The 20,203-nt window shown below is 30.1% G+C and overlaps 1 protein-coding gene across 6 annotated transcripts in view; it reads left to right on the forward strand.

Moving 5' to 3' along the window:
- The window catches only part of msn (serine/threonine-protein kinase msn), a 176,994-nt gene that overhangs the window by 80,567 nt on the left and 76,224 nt on the right, over positions 1-20,203 (forward strand). For all 6 annotated transcript variants that reach the window (XM_089593638.1, XM_014359017.3, XM_014359016.3 and 3 more), the window contains one exon: positions 18,393-18,520. The gene's annotated coding sequence lies outside the window, so the exon portion shown is untranslated. The remainder of the gene's footprint in view (positions 1-18,392; positions 18,521-20,203) is intronic.

The raw sequence follows: 20,203 nt of genomic DNA on the forward strand, positions 1-20,203 counted from the left end.
CCCACTGCCCTTCTGCTATCGCCCATGCAATTTTATCGCCTACCACTGCCCTCTACACGGTTTGTCTTGCCCTTCACTGCACTTTTACTGTCTGCGTGGAATCATTCTTAAAAAATTAAGTGTATAATACTATTCCTCGACCTACTTTTTCTTTTAGAAATCATTGGTATATAGTTTTTGAAAAAATCAACTTTCTATTATGCACAAAAATTATTTTAAGAATTAAAATTTATTTCATCGATGATTCAACACCATCCAAGAGGTTAACTATATATATCAATAATGTATATAAAAGTCTTTAATGATAAATACTTTATATTCATAAACGTACGGTAAGTTTTATAAAACAATATTCAAAATACTTATTAGTAAGTGTACAATTTTTTTAGTGTTTTTTTTTTTGTAAATAACATATAATTATGGATCTTAATTTCTCATAGTTATGAAGTGATAATACCATAAGAAAGCAAAGGTTTCTTTAAGTATTAGCGAATATTATTGAAACTTAAACCTGAAGATTTCGTAAATATCCAAAGCCAAACCTGAAACTAAAAAAAGTTAAGTTCTAAAATATTTAAAAGAAGCAGCAGAGAGGACTTTCAGTATTCTGAGTTATTCTTAGAATGAAAATTTTCTTTTAAATTTTTTCTTCAATTACATTTTTACCTTTTGTATTGTACTTTGTAACGTCAGCAGCCGAGTGTTCGAAACTTTTAAATTGCCTGACACATCCACTCTTTTGCACCGTCCTTGCTCTCTACTGCTCCTATCCATCCGCACAAACAGCACCGAAAGAGGAAAGGCATTTGGCGTTTTCTTATCGCCTTCGAAAACTGTTTCAAAGAAGTCACACCCGCATGCAATGCACCTAGTATACCTTTGCGCTTCCGAATTGACCCATATAAAACCGTACATAAGGCCTGAAGCATCCCACACTAGTCAGTCTCAATCAATTAATCTCACCATCCTCGACTCTCTTTTGGTCGAGGTCCTTTGCTTGACTCGTTTTGGTAAAGTTCCCTATACTGCTGCTCTTAATTGGCAGCACTTTTTCAAGATCATCCTTGATCCCCTCGGTCGAGTCCTCTGTTTCTCATACAATTTATTAGTCAATTTGGGTTGCTTTCAGTAATTGGCAATCAATAAAATAGTAAGTTAATAGAAAATTAAAATCTTTTTCAATTTCCTACTACGCATCCATCCTCATGAGTAACCTTTCCGAACCCCTCGGGCTGCTTGTTTTTGTGCAAAGAAGCAAGCGAGTTGATCTGCTCACGTGTACCTTTGCATTGTCTCGCGAGAGTAGCTGGCGTGGGGTTGAACCTCCCTCACGTACCTTACTGCCTCGCAGTGCAGCCAATCTTTATCTATCTGACTGCCTAACAGGAGACATTAGCGAAAAGGAATCCCGAGAAACAAGCGAAAGCTTAGCTCAAAACCTTATGCGTTTCGCTGACGTAACAACTTATATAATTTAGTCATTCGCGATCGTGTACCATAACACAAACCATCTTGTTATAACTATTGCCATTACTATATTTCCAATTTCTATATTATGTTTACAAGATGGTAAGCTTTTATGGATATTACTAAGCAATTCTAGAGGTAAATGAATGTAAATATTATCATTTTGATTATCAACACTCTTATCAGTTGCTCGATCTATACTATGATACAGTTTTGACTTTTCTTCTAATCTACCTAAAATTTCATTGTTAAAAAAAAAATTTATTAATTGTGTGAAGTTGAATTATCAGTAGTTATTCAGTAAATATAGTTATTAAATGTTTTAAAATCATCTTTTGCAATGCAATAGTAGATTAATATTTTGTATAAATAAACTTTTTCTCAACCTTCAGATTCTTTAACTTATTCTGTATGCTAAAGAACTAAGTTATTTTTCCTAGTAATAAAATCTTCTGCAAAAAATTACCCATATTTATTTTATATTTTGTCACCTTGGATGTTTTCTGAAATTAAGACCTTACAAAAAAAAAAAAAAATGTCTTAGATGATGCATTCGAGAATCAGTTCTTAAATCCATTACAACTTCAGTGTCATTGGATGTGTTATATTTCATTTCATTACATGATTTAATTTTTTCAAACGACGTTGCGCCACGTCATTTATTTAATGTAAATTATAAAGAAAAACTTTCATGAACTTCTAATATATTTTATTTAACCTACTGATTTGAGTATTTTTTAATTTTCCTTTTTTCTCAAACTTTAATTTACCATCGAAAATGAAGTATTCGGGAGTGTTTAAATATTTAATTAGTATAGCAGAAGCATCAATTTTTTAATTTAAACTAATTCGTAAGTAGTGTTTGATAATTGTTTGTAGAACTTCTGATATTATTGCCTTGAAATATGATTTTCATTTATTTATGATAAAAAAAATATATTATAAACCTTTTTATCATCATTTTATTATTTACCACTGATAATCTGAAGATGATTTTTTAACAAAAACCATATTTATCTTACTGTGAAAGGTATAGTTTATATCTTCTTATGTACTTCTTATTATTTATACAATTTAAGTTTTTTTTTAATACTAATAATATTTTCTATGTTATACTTAGCTATTTACCTAATAAGATTAAACGTCACGTGATTAAAGTCTTTTCATTCGTTCTGTAATTGAATGAACCTTACAAAAAGAAGGTATTTGAAAATAAGTTTAAAAAAATACAGTTTAAAAAGAAAAACTAAAATTGTATGATGTAAGATAGCTAAATAATTGATATTTTTGGATTTAAATAGATCCAATGGTTTATTCGAAAAAACCATTTCAAATATCATTTTCGTGAGATCAGAGTAATAACTGAAATAGAAAATTGTTACAATTATCCGGAGTTAGATACTATTTCATTGGATTTGTTTGTACTTTTGGATTCAATTGTCATTTTAAGAGTTAGTGTATTACTTTATGAAGCTAAGATCTTGAAATATTATTTATGGACTTGAAAATTAAACAACTTTTGATACATTTACTAGTTTAAAGGAAGGTTTCAAATATTAGATAGCAAGAAAATTAATGATTTTTTACTTTTGACGTGATGAAAGTGTGGGAAAGTTATCGTTGTAAATTAAAATTGAAAAATGGAATAGAAAAACATTGGTAAACATAAATCAAATCCAATAACAAAATAATTAAAGCGTGAAAAGCGCTTGCAATATTACTTGTCACCTTAACATTTAAAACCTATCTTCTACTCCAAGGCCTATGGTATGAAGGATTACAATTCATTAACAGGGAGTTAGCATTCGCTGTGTGCACGGGGGTAAAGCTTTACTTATATATGTACTAGTCAGGTTTCGTCCCCTGCGCGCTTCACACGCCAACTTAAAAATTATTTATCGTTTCATGTTTCTCCAGGTAATAAATACATTTACACAGAAAATGTATTTTTACTATACAATAAAGTTTTAGCTTGCAAAACATGCAGTAAAAAAGAACTGCTTTTATGTAAGGGTAAATGACTTAATTACTGCGCACTTTAATTTCTGACTGTGCTGAATTCTTGATTTCTCGATACTTTTCGATGTATAATAAAGTATTTTTATTTTATCTTTATGTGCAACATCTTATGCAATTAATATGACAAACGTTTTTCTGTTAGGCTAGTCTTTTTTTTAATGATTGTTTTTAGTGCCTACATCACTTCCTTGTATTACTGCACACGGTTATAAAATCAGCACCAATTACTGCGCCATCAATTACTGTGTGGGTATCTCTGATAGGTTTGCATGTTAAAGCCCAGACCCAATTACTACGAACGGTTACGAGATTTTGTAGGTCAGATTCGCTTGAAATCATTCAGTTAATCAATTACAAATTCAATAATGTAAAGTATGATTCTCGATAAAACGTTATTAATATCTAAATGTGTTACAATGTCAGAGCACACGAATTTTCCAGTTTGCTTATCTTATTTTGTATTACTGGCGAGTGTGCAGTAATTGGTGCCTGCACAATAATTTGGTCATTCCCCCTATTCTCCATTTTTATAACTCTTTCCGATCCTAATAATTCTTCTGTGATAGTATGAGGAGCACTGTTCGGTGCGACTTGTTTGTAAATATAATGATATATTGTGCATTACCATTTGAAATCCTGCATTTAATGATATGCTTTATGTAGAGATGTCTTTCACCCTCAAGAAAATTTCTAGTCAATTATGAGGATTAGACAACAGATTTTAAATAAACCCTTTTTGAAGCTATACATAAATGTTTTTACTTATTTAATCTACAAAACTATTTTAATTTCATAATACTCTGCTTAAAATACAACTGATTGTAACACTATTTAATAATTATGCGTCCATCTAACAGGTAAATAAATATTTATTAATTTACTTACCTAGCTCTGCAAGTTAACTCATAATATTAAGCTGCTTTATTGAAGTAACATTTTACGGTTTGTGTTATTGCATAACAAAAAGTAACTTTAATTTATGTATGCATTAGTACCATGTCATACAAAGACATAAGAATTGAAATTTTTTCTATAGTGTGTCCCTAATATTAACAAAGAAAAGCTCATCCCACCACAAACTTTATACTTTTTTAAAAAAGGACTAAATTTAACATAAATTGTTGTATGATTTTACTCTTAGTAATATAAATGTAATAACTATCTCTTAACTGTTCGTATGTATACGGCCCATCTATTTGTCTCCTAGGCGGTGTCGAAAAATAGATGAAACAAACTATTTAAAAGCAAATACTCAAGTTTATTGAAGGTCAGTGAAAGCGGTAGGGTGTCTTGATAAAAAATAATGTAAGTCAAAATAACGGAGAAATTACTTAATTTTATCTAATCTTCCTTATGTTTCTTATTGTGTGCACTCATTGCACATTTATTGTTATCCATAACGTAAATTTTAAATTTATGAAAATCCCAAATAGTGCCATTAATCAATACGGCAGCTTCGTATAAGCCTCCAGAAAAAAGAAACATATTCTTTGTTGAAACTTTTTTTTATAAGTGTTCATGTGTGTCGTCCTAAAATATTACGCAAGTTCAATTTACAGTCTTAAATTTTGAGATACATTCAATGATATTTTTGTCTTACAACCTACTATAATCTTTAAAAAATAAATGTACCAACAACCTTTTGAAAAAAATTATTAGATTGTTCTATATATAATTAGAATTTTTTCTGAATGCATGTATTTATCTAAATATAATCTTTGAGTCATTTTCACTTTTACGACATACGCATACTTTCACAATGTTATTAGTACGTACGATACAAGCAACTTATGTATACTGATATAAAATGTTTACGTGGAATTTTTTTTTAAACCTATTCGTAAATTTCAATATGATTGTAATTTAAAATAGTGACAGATAATTTTTGTCTCATCGTAGTTTGATACTAAAGTCATCGTAAAGATGACATAAAGTGTAAACATGTGTGTAACGGTGTCCGTGGCGGTTGGTAGGGTCTTAGTAAGATTTCCGGAAAAAGGTGTAAGGGGAGAAGGGGGGGGCTGTGGAGGGTCAAGAAAAAAATCAAGGGATAGGTTCTGTGTGGGGAGAGTGGCCTTAAGCCTCTGTGGGAGGTGACGATGGGGGTTTGGACAAAAAAGGGGCTGTGTCAAAGTAACGATAAAAAAACGAAATTTTACCTTATTTCGTGGATGTTTCTAAGGGTCAGTGGGGGAGAGCTGTTACTGGTTTGCAGCATAAATAATTGTAGCGACATTGGTCAATGACTTTTCCAGTTATTAATGATAACATTTTTTTTTCTTTTATTGCAAATTGCGCCATTTTTTGCGCCACAAACGGGTTTCACTAGTCAAACCAAGCCAGAAAAATCATACGACCATTCAACTTTAGTATCCCGTTAAAATATTTAATAAAAATTAATTTTTACAGTTGTAATGGTGGTTTTTTTTATTAATGCTAGTTTTAGTCGTATAAAATTATATAACTTTTCATAAAATCCATAGTGAAAATTCTCATTAGCAAAGCTGTTACGCTGGTATTTTTTTTACAAATTAAAAAAAAAAAGTCGTACCGACGTTAAATACGTCGCGCAGCGCTCAAATTTGAAGGACATAAAGTTAAATACTTGTGCTTTCATTATAAAAATAAGCCGTACCGATACTACATAAAATAATTTAAAAAAACAGTTGTTTATGCGAAAGCTCAGCGCGTCAGATCTTCTGTGGCAGTGGCGTGGGGACGAAAGACCAGCTACCACTGCAGAACCGAATTCGAGCCCTTCAAATCGCGCGTGCTTGAAAAACCAGCAATATCTAGGCTTCTACTCTGCCTACAAAAATTCTTTCGTAATGGATTTATGGTAGCTCGACGAGACGAGTACGAATTATTTAAATAATGTCTCTATTTAACATACAAACAGAAAGCATTTTAGGAACATGACGTAGGATGTGAGTATGCTGTGAAAAACATCGTATAAATAATTGTATTTGAAGTAAAACAATATTTATATCATTACAGTCGTATAAACCTATCAAAAAGTGTAAAATATGTGTATAAATTATTCAAATCTAGCTGAACTAAACTCGTCACGAGTCATGCTTTTCATCTAAATTTGAAGCAGTATTTATTTAAAACATCGTATAAATAATTGTATCTAAAGTAAAAGAATATTTATTTTATTACAGTAATGTAAATTCCATGAAAACGTACATAATATATGTATAAACTATTCGAATCTATGTTTTTTAAATGTCATAACGTATTCATCTAATTCTCTTTTGTCTTCGATGGTGGAGTCGTCACTTTCATACTGTATAATATCATCAGGATTATTCCTAATCATTGTCCTTTTTTAATTGCATTCTCAACATCATGCTGTTTGTCCACAGAAACTTGTCCAAATTGCGGTCAAAATTCGATATTGAATCTCAGAAAATGCTGTACTAAAAATATTTTATTTACCAAAATAATTGTAAAATCAATGTAAAAGAAATTTTAATCATGGACTAATTCCTAGAACATGATAAGTTGCTGATATTAACTTCATATTAAATACTTTAATGGGATACTAAAGTTAAATGGTTGTATGATTTTTCTGACATCGTCTAACTAGTAAAACCCATTTATGAAAAAAGAGGGGCAATTAGCAATAAAAGAAAAAAAATATCGTTAATAACTGGAAAAGTAATTGACCAATGACACTACAATTATTCATGTATGTTTGGGTTATTATAAACGTCATTTCTGAGAATTTTTAGCCATCCATGTGCAGTTATTTTTTATTGAAAAAATAGTGAAAAAAAGGTTTTTTAATCTTAAGGTTAACATTTGCAGTAAGCGATCTCTATTAGTAATAATTTCTTAGAAAACTTTACTTAGTTGATTCATAACATTTGGGAAACAAGTATATTTATGATATAGTTGGTATAACTTTATTTATGACCAAATATTTTTATTATTTTTTCAATGTGTAAGAGTTTTAAACATTTTAATTATTCTTTCTTCAATCACTAATAACAATTTACAAAACTTTGCATGCATCCAACACAAATCAATTAGTATAATACGTCACGAGGCCGTAAAGTGGCTGATGTACGGCCACGTGGAGTGTGTCGCCTGAGGCGAAGCGAAGGGGCGACATCACGCGGCCGTTTATCAGCCACCTTACGGCCGAGTGACGTATACGATTTTTGTCATCCCGTATAGGAAAGTTTGTTCAATATTTTAATTTCAATAAGTTGATGCAATTCAAATGTAAAGGTTAAGAGAATACATATTAAATTTCAAAAAATAAAAAAATTTATTAAATTAAAAATGCTTATTTTCAGATGCAACATGAGATATTCATGGCTTTTTATATTTCAATTTGTATTTGAATAATTATGATTGATGGTTATATTATGAATGACATAATTTTGGTAATTTTGATATGTTACAGAAAGTACATCTTAACTTTCTTCATCATTGGTTTTCGCTATTTTTTTTTTTTTCCTGCTGGTTCAACATCTATGCTGCTTCCTTCCTCTAAAATACTTTCAAATGGCTCAGATATTTTACCTGATTCTTGATTGTTTTCATGTGGTATCTTCGATTTCGGATTTACTTTATTATTCTCTACTGAATTAGGTTCAATTGTTGAACAGCTGGTGCCAGAGATTTTTTCAAAAATTGATTTTTTATTATTCATAGAAAATTGAAGGTAGCCTTGAGTTACAGCGTCTGATTGCTAGCCTCCAAGCTCCTCTATCATGAGAAGGTTTCCTCCTGAATTTGAAAGAGCAGTGGCTCCACTGTGTCTTAAACAGTGGCCAGTGTATCCGTTCGGATTTTCCAAGTTTAAATAGTGAGCGATAGTTTTTGGAACATCAGCTATTTTGTGTTTTCCTACCACTTGACAGGTACATTTTCCAGTACTTTATTGAAGCAAAAATCTGTCAGTGGGTGTATTGTCGGGTCTCAAAGCCACATATTTCTTTATTGTGTCATAGTAAGGAAAACCGATGACAAAATTACGAGGATAGTAGATTTTTGTGTCACCAATAGTTACAACGTACATACTGTTTGTATCATTAACATCCGTAGTTCTAAGTTTAGTCATTTCCATACAACGCATGGCTCCAAATAATCCAATAATCAAAACTACTTGCGGGAGTTCAAATGTTAATAAGTTAACAAAAAATAGTGTGCATAAAATAATTGTAATATTAGTCATTAAATACCTTCATAAACAAGTAAATATAATCATCAGCAGAGTTTAGAAACTCGTGTTTCTGTGGCCATGTTAAAATAAGAGATTTTTTCGGTTTATAACCCTTGGAATAATTTTTTAGCATAGTTTTTAACAGTACGTAATTTTCAATCTTGATGTTATTCTTTATATTCAACGTTGCTTTTAGTCTTGCCTAATGACTCCACAGACTAGGTGGCTTGAATTTTTTTGGTAGTTCTTCAAAGTACACTAAAAAAGTACTTTCATCAAACGATGCTTTGTTTTTGGTTTTCCCGTCCATGAATTGAGTATGTGCTTTTTCATGTAGAGCGCGACACTTTTGAGGTAGCAGCCCACCAATAATTGTCTTTGCCTCTTCTTCCAAGTTTCTCAGGACAATCTCTTCGTCAAACTCAGAGTCACTCGAATCGTCTGACGACATTTTTAATAACTATATTAGAGTTGTGTTGATGATGCAATGCTACAAAAAAACAGTTATTTTAGCTCCGTACTCTTTTTGAGGTTATACAAGATTTTCAGATAACCATAAAAATTTACTTACCAGTATACCAATTAGTAACTCTGCACTTGAAATAAAGTTTGTAAATGCACGTAGTGCTAATTTTGAATACACGTGCACGAGAAACAGATTATAAACGGTAAACGAGAAGTAAGAGAATAGGCGCGAGCCGACTCGTCGCAACGACAAGGTGGACAGAAGAAGGCACTGGAAAGATGATGCGCACATGTGTCTGGCCGTCAAGAGAAAAAATTGACACTTGGCCACCATTTACTGATTATATATATATATATATATATATATATATATATATATATATATATATATATATGTATATATACATGTATATAGATGCAGATATTCGTTATAGATACTAAATATATAGATAGATATTTGTTGTACACTTGAGAGCGTGGACCTCACAGAAGTGCCTCGCTCAGCGGACGTACAGCAATTCCGCGGCCGTACATTTGTCGCTTTACGTCCTACTCAGCGGACTTAAACAACAAACTTTACTGTCGGGGATCACGAAAATAATATTTGGAAATGCAAAAGAATTGCCATAAAAATATGGTTTAATAGTCTAAGCCATGACTATGATTCTATCACTGTTTTTTCTACAAGAGAGAAATGGATAAAAATCTCTCCATAAAACAATTGACTTGTTTACAAAATTTTAGTTTGTATTGCATGATTCAGGAAAAGTTCTGTTTAATGTTTCAAAAGCTTTTTTACAGTCATGGTGGCTCTATCTCAAGTTATTGAATCAACTTTTTGTTATCTTGTTTTTGAGACTGCATGTCTAAAAATACACTTTCTATATTGTTTAAGTCTTATTTTTTATCACATAATTCTTTTTATTTAATAATAACTTGAAAAAATATTGTCCTTACATTCTCTAGGATGTATCTTGTACAATGTGCCATCGCTAAAAATTTTTTTTACTTTTTATTTTTTTTTAATCTTAAGGTTATGGTTAAAAAAAAATTTCAATTGTTCTTTAATATTATTTTGCAAAATCAATGATTTTATTAAACTCCAATCAAGTCTTAAGAGTCTCTCATTTTTCTGTCTGTTTCTAATTTGTTTTGAAAACACAAAAAATAAAAAACTTTATAATTATTGTTATAATACTAGAATAATAGTTTGAATGGTAATAAAAATAGAAAAAAGAAACAGATTAAAAAAATTTTAAAGTCATAATCGAGTTCAGGGAGCTGGGCGCGCGAAGCGTGCAGAAGAATGGAGCCTTATCTACTTATTTAATATAGTTTCTGGTATGTAGTATTACACAGAACCCCTCATAGACATCTTACTGCCCTCCTCCCACGAAATAAAAAAAGATTTCGTCTTTTTTTCCCTTATTTTGGCTTAGCTCCCTTTTGTATAAACCCCACACAGCTCTCCGCAGAACTTTTCTTGACCCCTCCCGCCACCGCTTGTCCCTAGCTTCTCACACTATTTTTGTGAAATCTCACTAACCTTTAACAATGCTGACACCTACCTAAACACATACATGTACATAAGTTATTTAATTTTATAACTCATTTTATTAACAAACTACGATGATACGTAAATTTTAAAACTAAAATAAAGTATTGTTTTTTATCAAGACACCCTACCGCCCTCCACTGACCTAATACATACTTGCATTTTTACGTTTAAATGCAGATTGTTATACATTTTTTTTCACTGCTCAGGACGCAAATAAATGGACTTTATTAATACGAATAATTGATAATTAATTCATTTGTATAACAAAGAGTAAGATTACTTATAAATTCATATCAATTCTATTTTAATTTGTATGTGAGTTTAAAGATCTTAGTACGTCAAGTTTTTTTTTTTTTTTGTAATTTGGTGATAAAATATGTAAAAAAATTGAATTTTTTACTTCTTTTCGTATGACATAATACTAATACATGCATTAATTGAACATTTAGTTAGACAATAAGATAAACTACGACAGTATTTCGCTTATATGAAGACTAATTGTTATAAGTCAACTTACAGAACCAGTTAAGTAATTTTATTCACAATTATTAGGCTTTAAGGTGTACACATGTTCATGAGAAAGTCTTATATTTATTTGTAATTCAAGATAATTATAATGAAATTCAAACAGTCTTCTCTATTAAAGGTTCAACAATTGAAAATATGTTTATAAAGCCTGAAGTAGTAGGCTTACTAGAAACCTATTCGCTTGTCCCCATCGGAATTTTATGAAAGGGTGAGAGTTCTTCATACCTAGTAAATCATTAAATGTTGGGGAAGAATTCGATCGAAAAAAGCTCCTTATACTATTATAAAAGGAATACTAGGATCAAAAAAGTGATAAAAATGAGAGATACATGCAAACTGTTTCTTATTATTGCACTTATTCCGAGAAAGAACTGTTTTATATTGCACAAACACATTTTTTATGCAAGTATAATTTTTATAACATAAAAAAGGGTAAAGCCTGAACATCGCATATATATCTGCCTATATTTTATAGTTGTTTTTGGGTCCATGTCTACGAGATGTTTTACGCTGCTCATTGCTGACCCGTGACCGTCCTACAAAATTACCTGAAATTCTACTTATTTTTACGTGATTTTGACAAAAAGTTATGTAGTGCCATGCCTCGTGCTACCCCACGACCGCCCTGTCAAATAAGGACTTATCTTTTAATATCTGTAATGCTACTTCGTTTCTCTACGATTTGACTGAAGATCGGTAACTAAGATTTTCCAATTTTAACAAATATATTACTGTTAAGACCAGGAACTATAATTTTGCAAACTGAACAGTCACATTTTAATCATAAGCTATTTATTTTTGGTAGATTTCCACACCACCCAGAAAGTACTACTGTGGTGCGTTCATAGTTTCTTTTTATGAAACTCTTTAAGGAGGTTTGAAAGTATCATTCTAAGAGGCGATGAACGGGGAGACTCCCCTGCCCGCGCAGCTGTACTCCCTTTACCGTGCACCTGCTCTTGCACTCTTTAAACTTGAATCTGTACGAATGTAATTGGTTATATTTTTGAAAAATGCCTGGCGCGTCGTGATTTTTTTGTGGAGCATCTTCTTTTGTACTAAGGTATGTATAAAAACGTTTTTTTTTTTTTTAATCTAACACATTTATAATGTCCCGTAATTTTCAATTAAAGGGAAAGCCAACCCTGTTTTCTCATAAGAGACCGTATTAAACTGATATTATTTAATAATTTTTTTCTTAAAACATTTCCTAATGAAAAATCTGAAAAAATTTATGTGCACTCCTGATATGCTGAAATGTAACATACATTCATTTTGAAAGATTTTACATTTTTAACTTTTCTCCCAAACCTCCTTAAAGATTTCATTGTAAACTAGATTTTGAATTTCAAATTTACCAATTCATTTCAAATTTAGGAAAAAACCTTAGGATTCGTGAAAAACCGAAATATTTTTGTCACTTTTTATTTTGGTGAAGAGTTTTGCTGGTATTTATTAAGTGCCATTTAGTCTACACTGTATTCCAGCCACAACCTCAACCAATAGATAAAGAATAAAAAGTTGTCATCGCGAAATGCCATTTACGGCAAGAAGAAAATTAATTTACTGCCAGAAAATCGACTTTAAATAATTAATAAAAGGGGGTGGAAGACCATTCTTTCATCAGAATTTGAAAACTGCACTGCACTGTATCTAATGCTTATTCTATCTATAAATATTTATTTATGATTATAAATAAGGTATTATAGATAACATTAGGGCGTCCGCTTTGTAGACGTCAGTTTTTGGGTCATTAACAAATTCTCATCTTGCCGCAAAAGCCTCCCTCTTTAACGACTTTTTTTTCTCTATCTACTGGTTTAAGTTGTGGCTGGTATATAGTATTCACCAAATGGCACTTTTTAAACATCAACAAAACTCTTTACTTTAATGAAATATGACAAAATTATTTTGATCATCACGAATATGAAAGTTTTTCCATTCTTCTGAGAGTTGTGACTAGTATTGATTTTTAACCATCCTTAGGCCTCAACTTTTGATCTAACTTATGACTTTGTTAACTATGACGTCTATATTGTATTCTGTATCTTATTGATGAAGCACCCTTGGTCATCTGAGATTATTAGATTTTATCTTATTGCATAGTGCTTTGTGTAGGTAAAGGTTATTTGCTCTAGTTGTTTAGTCACATATTTGAAATTATTTTTCAAATTATACATCGTAATGCAGTTATAAAACTGCAAATGATTAAAACAGTAATCAAAAGTAATATTAAATCATCAAAGCTGTTGACACTTACTGCTTTTGCTTCAACAAATTTCTTGTAAAATAATTAAGGTTTTTTACTACTGCAACAAACTTATTTTCATGTATGTAGGCAAGAAACTGTGCAAAAAATGCTATGTTTATTCTCTACCTCGCTTATTTAGTACTTGGTGTTTGATCTAAGTATTATTACTTGAAACCAGTTGTTATGATTTAATGTTATACGTGGTATACGGGGAGTTGGTGCTTGGAGTATGCAATAGGCGATGCTCCACAAGTATATATATATATATATATGTATATAATGAAATTATACGGTGATCAGTAAGTTGAGCGATTAGCGATTCTTTTATAGATCTGCTCCACGCGATGCTTAACTTTAAAGTTTCAGTTCACCCAATATATATATAATTAACAAGCTGTCATTATAATTCAACCTTAAATGTTTGAAACTTTGCGATATGTTTAGGAAGCCACTTCGACAAAGAATAATAATCTTTATGGTGTCTGTTAATGGTTAATGTATCATCATTGCGCACAAATAGTGAGGTGTTGGTTGATATCAAGACATAACCATAATTTTAAATGTTTTTTGTGTTCTTCATGGAATTAAGGTGGAAGCTCTGACACGTTCTAATTATTAGCTAAAGTTGTAACAAATGTTTTTTACATCGATAATGTTTGTCTTGTGATTGCTAAAAATGCAATAAAGTATGTAAATAATACTAAAAGAGGATGAAATTTCCTTGGAAACGTTTTTAATGTGAATAAATTGATTTGTTTTGGATAGGAAGATGGACTAGGTATACACATTGTTGTAGTATGTAAAAGTATTTGGTATTTTTTATCAAGTAAAATGTATTTTTTTTTAACGTATTGTCCTATGTGAAATTCAATACTAATATTAATTTTTTGATTAGATTTAGAAATCTTTTGAAAACATTTGAGAAATATTATAGGTGATTATATGTTGATTTTTAGATAAAAAAAAAAAAATTAAAGTCGTATTTGTTTCTGTTCTATAAGATGCAGAAATAAAATTTTACTCACCATTGACAAAAAAATAGTTAAAAGAGCGTTGCAACAATAGAAAAAAATTTGTTGTTGTGTTTACATTAAACTGATTTCAAAACAATTTTCTTTTTAAGTTAACTCTTCAAGTTTGCACTTGAATTTTTAATGAAAATTAGATAACAGAAGCGTAAGGAGATGAATGAAACGTTAAAAACGCTGATTTTTGGCCAATAGGACATACAAACAATTTTTAGGACAAATGACTAATTTTTTTTTTTTTTTTTTTTCTCTAAACTCCAATGTATATTTCTGTTACGAAAACAAAAAAAATGGCTTTTCATAAATTTAAATGGAAGCTATCCTTTCTACTTATTTCGTAGGCTCATTATGGTAGAACTATAAGGAAAAGAAAAGAGATTTGTCCACTTAAGACTTCGAAGACCTACACTTTCCTAAGTGATCCTCTCATTATTTTAAACGATTGTTATAAGCTAACTAAAGCTAACTTTACCTAAGACATTGTGTTAACTGATCCCAAGGTGTTTTAACTCCTGTTTCAAAACCTAATTTTTAGTTCGGGCATAGGGATTTCAAACAACCCAAGTTATTAGAGTAGCCAAGCATAACCTCCTTCTACCTTAATTAATACCTTAGGTTATTGCGGAAAAGCGTAGTAGATGTGGAAGAAAATTAAAAAAATTGTAATTTTATAAATACATAATTTATCCAATAAGAGGGTAGTGAGAAAGTACGATAAAAAAATCTAAAATTAACAATTTTTATGTGGTCATTCATTGACTCATACCAAAAATTATCGGCAGCTTTGTCGCAACCATCTTAGATTTTTTCTTCATAGTTTATTAATGATACTTATACTAGCTTATTGAGATCTTTACTTTGAATCAGGAAATTAAAAGAATTTATTCATAATTAAAAAAATAGTTTTGTTTTCTGACTTGTCGTATAACGAGATGAAAAATTACGTAACAAAATTGAAGCCGTAAATTTATTATTTAGGTATACATCACAATAGGTATTTAAGATTAAAATAAGTAAATGGCCAGGAAAAGGTTACACATTATTACTTTGATAATTTTTGAAGTTAAGTTCCACCGGCGGTCTGTTTGTATATGTTTTTTACAACATAATTTCATGGTAATGTGAAAAACTATGAATTAGGTTATTGTGCTAAGAATTTTAACAATTCTACTATAGTATTCATGACCATTTCTTAATAAGTATTTGCTTTAGTATTATCCGTATTATATGAGATTTTTACTCCTATTGTGTATGCCTTCATATTCAGGGTTTGTTTACTTGCGAGTCTTAAACTCTGTTATTTTTTGTTTGTTTTTTAATCTTATTATTTGAGTATAAGCCTTTATACATTTATTTCCTTCTTTACGCATATCTCTGTGGCTCATTATTTACTTCTATGTCGAGCCTTAACTAATTTATCTTGATATAATGTATTTAACAAATAATATATGAACTGGCACACACTCGTAGACGTAATCTTTTATAATGCTCATGAAAGTGTTCTAAATAATTTCATAAATATACCCATTGATTTTGGTAAAGAAATTGGGTTGAGTAGAGAGACCACTAACACAACCTAATATAAAAAAAATTTAATTTTAAGCCATAATCTAAAAGTAGCTTAAAAGGCAAGCTTACTTGACTAATTGCGAAAGAAAATTTCTAGTTAATAATGGGCAAGAAAATTGCAATCATTTTTTGTGTTGCGAGAGAGTCTAGGAGCAGAAAAAGGATCACATTAGAAAGTAACAATGGTAAACTTATTATGTTGACGACAGAGCTCTAATTTTTTTGTATCACTAAAATAGATGAACTAAGATCTTGTACTCTTCCATAAACCACAGTTGCTTTTCAAGCATTTAAACTTTATTTGAAAAGCTAAAAAAGAGGCCTCTTTAAGTCATTGATTAAGAATATATTTGGTGCAAACCTCATTATTTTTGAAATAAAATTAAAAAATTTAACGAGTCTATTTATTGCTTCAGTTATTAAAAACGTACGTACAATCTTTAATCGATAAAGTGAGATGCTCATTATTTATTGTGAATGAATTCAGCACTTGTAGTACCATTACATGTACTTATGCAATACGCTGTAAATATGTAATACCACGCAGCTTTCATATAAAAATTTTCTTTATATTTACTTGAATTAGCAATTCCAATTAGTTTTTAAAATATTGCATAATTTTCTCAAGTATTCTCATTTTTTTTTTTTTTTTTTTTTTTTTTTTTTATGTATGTTTTAAATAATTTTTCTAATAAATATAATTCAATAAGTCCACTACATAAAGCATTAATATAATGCCCAACACTTTTGGCAAAACAAATAACTACATTACTCTTTTGATATTTTCTCGCAATTATTTTTTAGTTTATTAGTGCTTCTAGCTCGAACATTTTTTTCAGATTCAAATATAGCCCTACTGCTCGTATTAGTGATGAGTCATATAAAATTTTTTTGGAATATTTTAATGCTCCAAAATTTTGTAACTATATTATAAATTTTCATCCGTTATAAATTTGAGTATTCTAAACTTGCTATTTTTTTTTATTAAAATTGTACAAAAAATTTTTGTTTCTATTTTATTTCGAATTATTAAAAAAAAATTTGTTACATCAAAATTGTTTTAACTTCAAATTTCGATTTCTGTGTCATTATTATTGCTTTCTCATAGAAAAAGTTCTGAGTCTGTATGAAGTTTAAAATAAAAGTAAATTTGTTTTCAAGTGTTTCACTCCGTCTGTCGTTTGTGTGTGTATGTGTGTGTGCGTAAGTGGGTGTGTGTGCATGAGTGGGTGTGTGCGCGCGCGCGTGTGTATATGAGCAGTTATAACGTCATTAAGGTTTTTTTACAATTTTAATTTAATGTTATTTAGATTATAACAATTTTTAGTAATTTTTTGGCTGAAAAAAATTATTTTTAAAACAATTGTAGTAGATAAAGTATATTGATGGCATCATTTTTCGTCAAAAGTATGATAGTCGTAAGAATTTTCAGATTGATAGAATTGATGTTATTTTTATTTTCATTTTTTTAAGTAGCTTTATATGCAGCGTGTTTGAGAAAAAGTTTTTCTCTTACAATTAAATAAGTAAAAAGTTTTTTTTTCTTAAGAGATAGCTGAACAAGACCTCATCACGTAAATAGAAATGTTAAAAAATGTTTGTGTTATTTTTCAGACTTTATCTTGACCAATTAGATATAACGTAGGAAGTATTTTTGAGAGAATAATAGTGTAGCATGTGGTTTAAGTTTTAGCAGAAGTACTTGTCAATGTAACTATATGATTATTCGAGTATAATGCAAAAAAAATTTCAGGATAAAAATAACGATTCAAATTTTAGCTTTTTTATCAAACCAATCCATAAACATAACGAAAATATTACATTTTTTTCAAAACAAAAAGCAGAATGGAGTTTGAAAAAGCTTTTTGTCAACTAATTGGCAGTGGTCAGTCACTTATTTTGTTGATTCACTGATATTTTTAATTATAGTAATGTAATGCTATGTACATACATTGATCCACTTTTAACAGGAATAACAACTGGAAAAAAAGCGTAGGAATTGGAGGAGATATAAAAGTATGTCTTATCCTTTACCACTAGATGCACTTTTGAATATTATCTGCTAGTAATTTATTCTACAAATTCTTAATTCTTACGTATAAACCAAAACCTTTCGTCACAAGTAATTTGATGCCTTAATACGTAAATAATTGTAGATATCAAAGAAATAGGGGTTTCAAATGTTAGTTAATGTCCGTACAATACATATTTGCGAGCTATTTACACAATTTATTTACAATACAAGTAATCTTATTTCAAAAAGACGTAGCCATCTTTAAAAAAATTGTAAAGTTTTTCGAAGTAGTTGACAAAAAAATTTTTTTTCAGATGAATTAAGGTATTTATCTAGTACAGACTAAGATATATTTTGTCAAGATTCACCAATATGACCTGTTTGATGTGGCTACTGAAGAAAATTGGCAGATCTGAGCGTTCGAATTCACTAGAACATTCTGGTATGTAAATAAATTAGTTTGACTATAAACGTATCATAGCAATAAATAAAGTCCAACACTCAAAAACGAATGAGTAATAAATAAGAAAATATAAATAACACCTTGTGAGAATAGAGGCGTCAAAGGTAAAAAACGTACTCTGGAACTCAATTCGTTATCAATTGCTTGTTAAAATTAATTTTTAATAACAAATTAAAAGTAATTTTGCTTTGGCTTATGTTCCTTTGTACGTTTTGACCAAAAAACTAATCAGGATGTACACACTAAAACCCCATTGGCTTTTAAGTAAAAAATTCCTTAAATTTTGAAAAATGTTTTCATGATTTTTAACTACGTTTTAATCAGCTGTTACTGCATCATTTACAACTCACTTAACCTCAAAATTTGTCTTAAAATGTTAACTTTTGGATTGAAAAAATATTTAAATCTGCAGCTTGGCAACTTTAGTAATAATTAACGTATGGTCGCTATTAGACTCTTATTTTGCGTCAATAATTAAGCCACGCTAATCGAACCAAGTTGAATCAATATAACAATTTTTGATATTTCAATGGACAGCATTTTTTTTTCTATCATACTTGCGTTATTTAAACGAGAAAATTATCTTCATAAATTTTCTAAATGCCATGGATTTAACAAAAAATTTAAAATATCACAAATTATGGCATCGCACTCATTTGGCTTCATTTGTCTAGACTAATGAGTGACAATACACGAAAGTCTAAAACTGATTATGTTTTGTAAATGCGTTAATTGATACTGCGGTTGCTTAGCTGGTTAAATTTGAGCCTATGCATGTTAAAAATAATGCAGTAATAGATGATTAATATGTAGTTAAGAATCGTATTAACATTTATTTTAACTTAAGGAATTTTTTACTCAAAAATTTAGAGGCTTAGGTATGTATACACTAGTGGGGCTTCGCCTCCCCTGCGCGTATTGTGCCAACCCCCCACTTACTCTATCCCAAAATAAGAGTTGTGAGATTTTATACAACTACTTCATTTTATTTATTTAATTATGAGCCCTGTAGGCCAAGTAAAGTGCCAAGCTGAGGCAAAGGTAGACGTCATGGCAGCCAAGTTTGGCCCCAGTTTACATCCTCTTTTAATTACCATTCAGGAGTAGGTCTTGTACTCTTATGGCATGGGGGGCGCCAGTACAATGAGATACGTTCATGTACATCATGAGCAAGTTTTGCTGAAAACGTCGTTTGTATTCTTTCGAATCGAACAATTGGAATAAGCAGTGTATCTTTACTTTTTTATGATACTTACAACATGCTAATGGCTATAGACTACGTATATAGTATTAGGAACTGTGGTATTTAGTATATATATATATATGATGTGGTAATTCCTATCACCAACTTCCACAAGACTTTAATAGTTTAAGAAACCATGTTTTTACATGGTCAATTATGCGTTGCCTTATCAAGATGTAAAACTAAGGATGACATTTTCGTGCAAAACAAAAATGAACATGAGATAAAAAATATTTTCTGGAATGAAATTTTTCAATTATAGATAAATTGACTTCGTCATTGTTTGTATTGATTATCTGCAGCTTTGTCTCTCCGTAGTTCAGAAAGCTGATTTGCTTTTTACGTAACCATAGAAAAGTGCTACATATATATAATATATAGTATATTACTCATATATTTTTACATGTGATAAATACATT

Source organism: Copidosoma floridanum, unplaced genomic scaffold, assembly GCF_036245765.1.
Source record: "Copidosoma floridanum isolate Cflo_tuat_1 unplaced genomic scaffold, Cflo_Japanese_pri ptg000020l, whole genome shotgun sequence".
In the NCBI taxonomy this organism is placed as follows: domain Eukaryota; kingdom Metazoa; phylum Arthropoda; class Insecta; order Hymenoptera; family Encyrtidae; genus Copidosoma; species Copidosoma floridanum.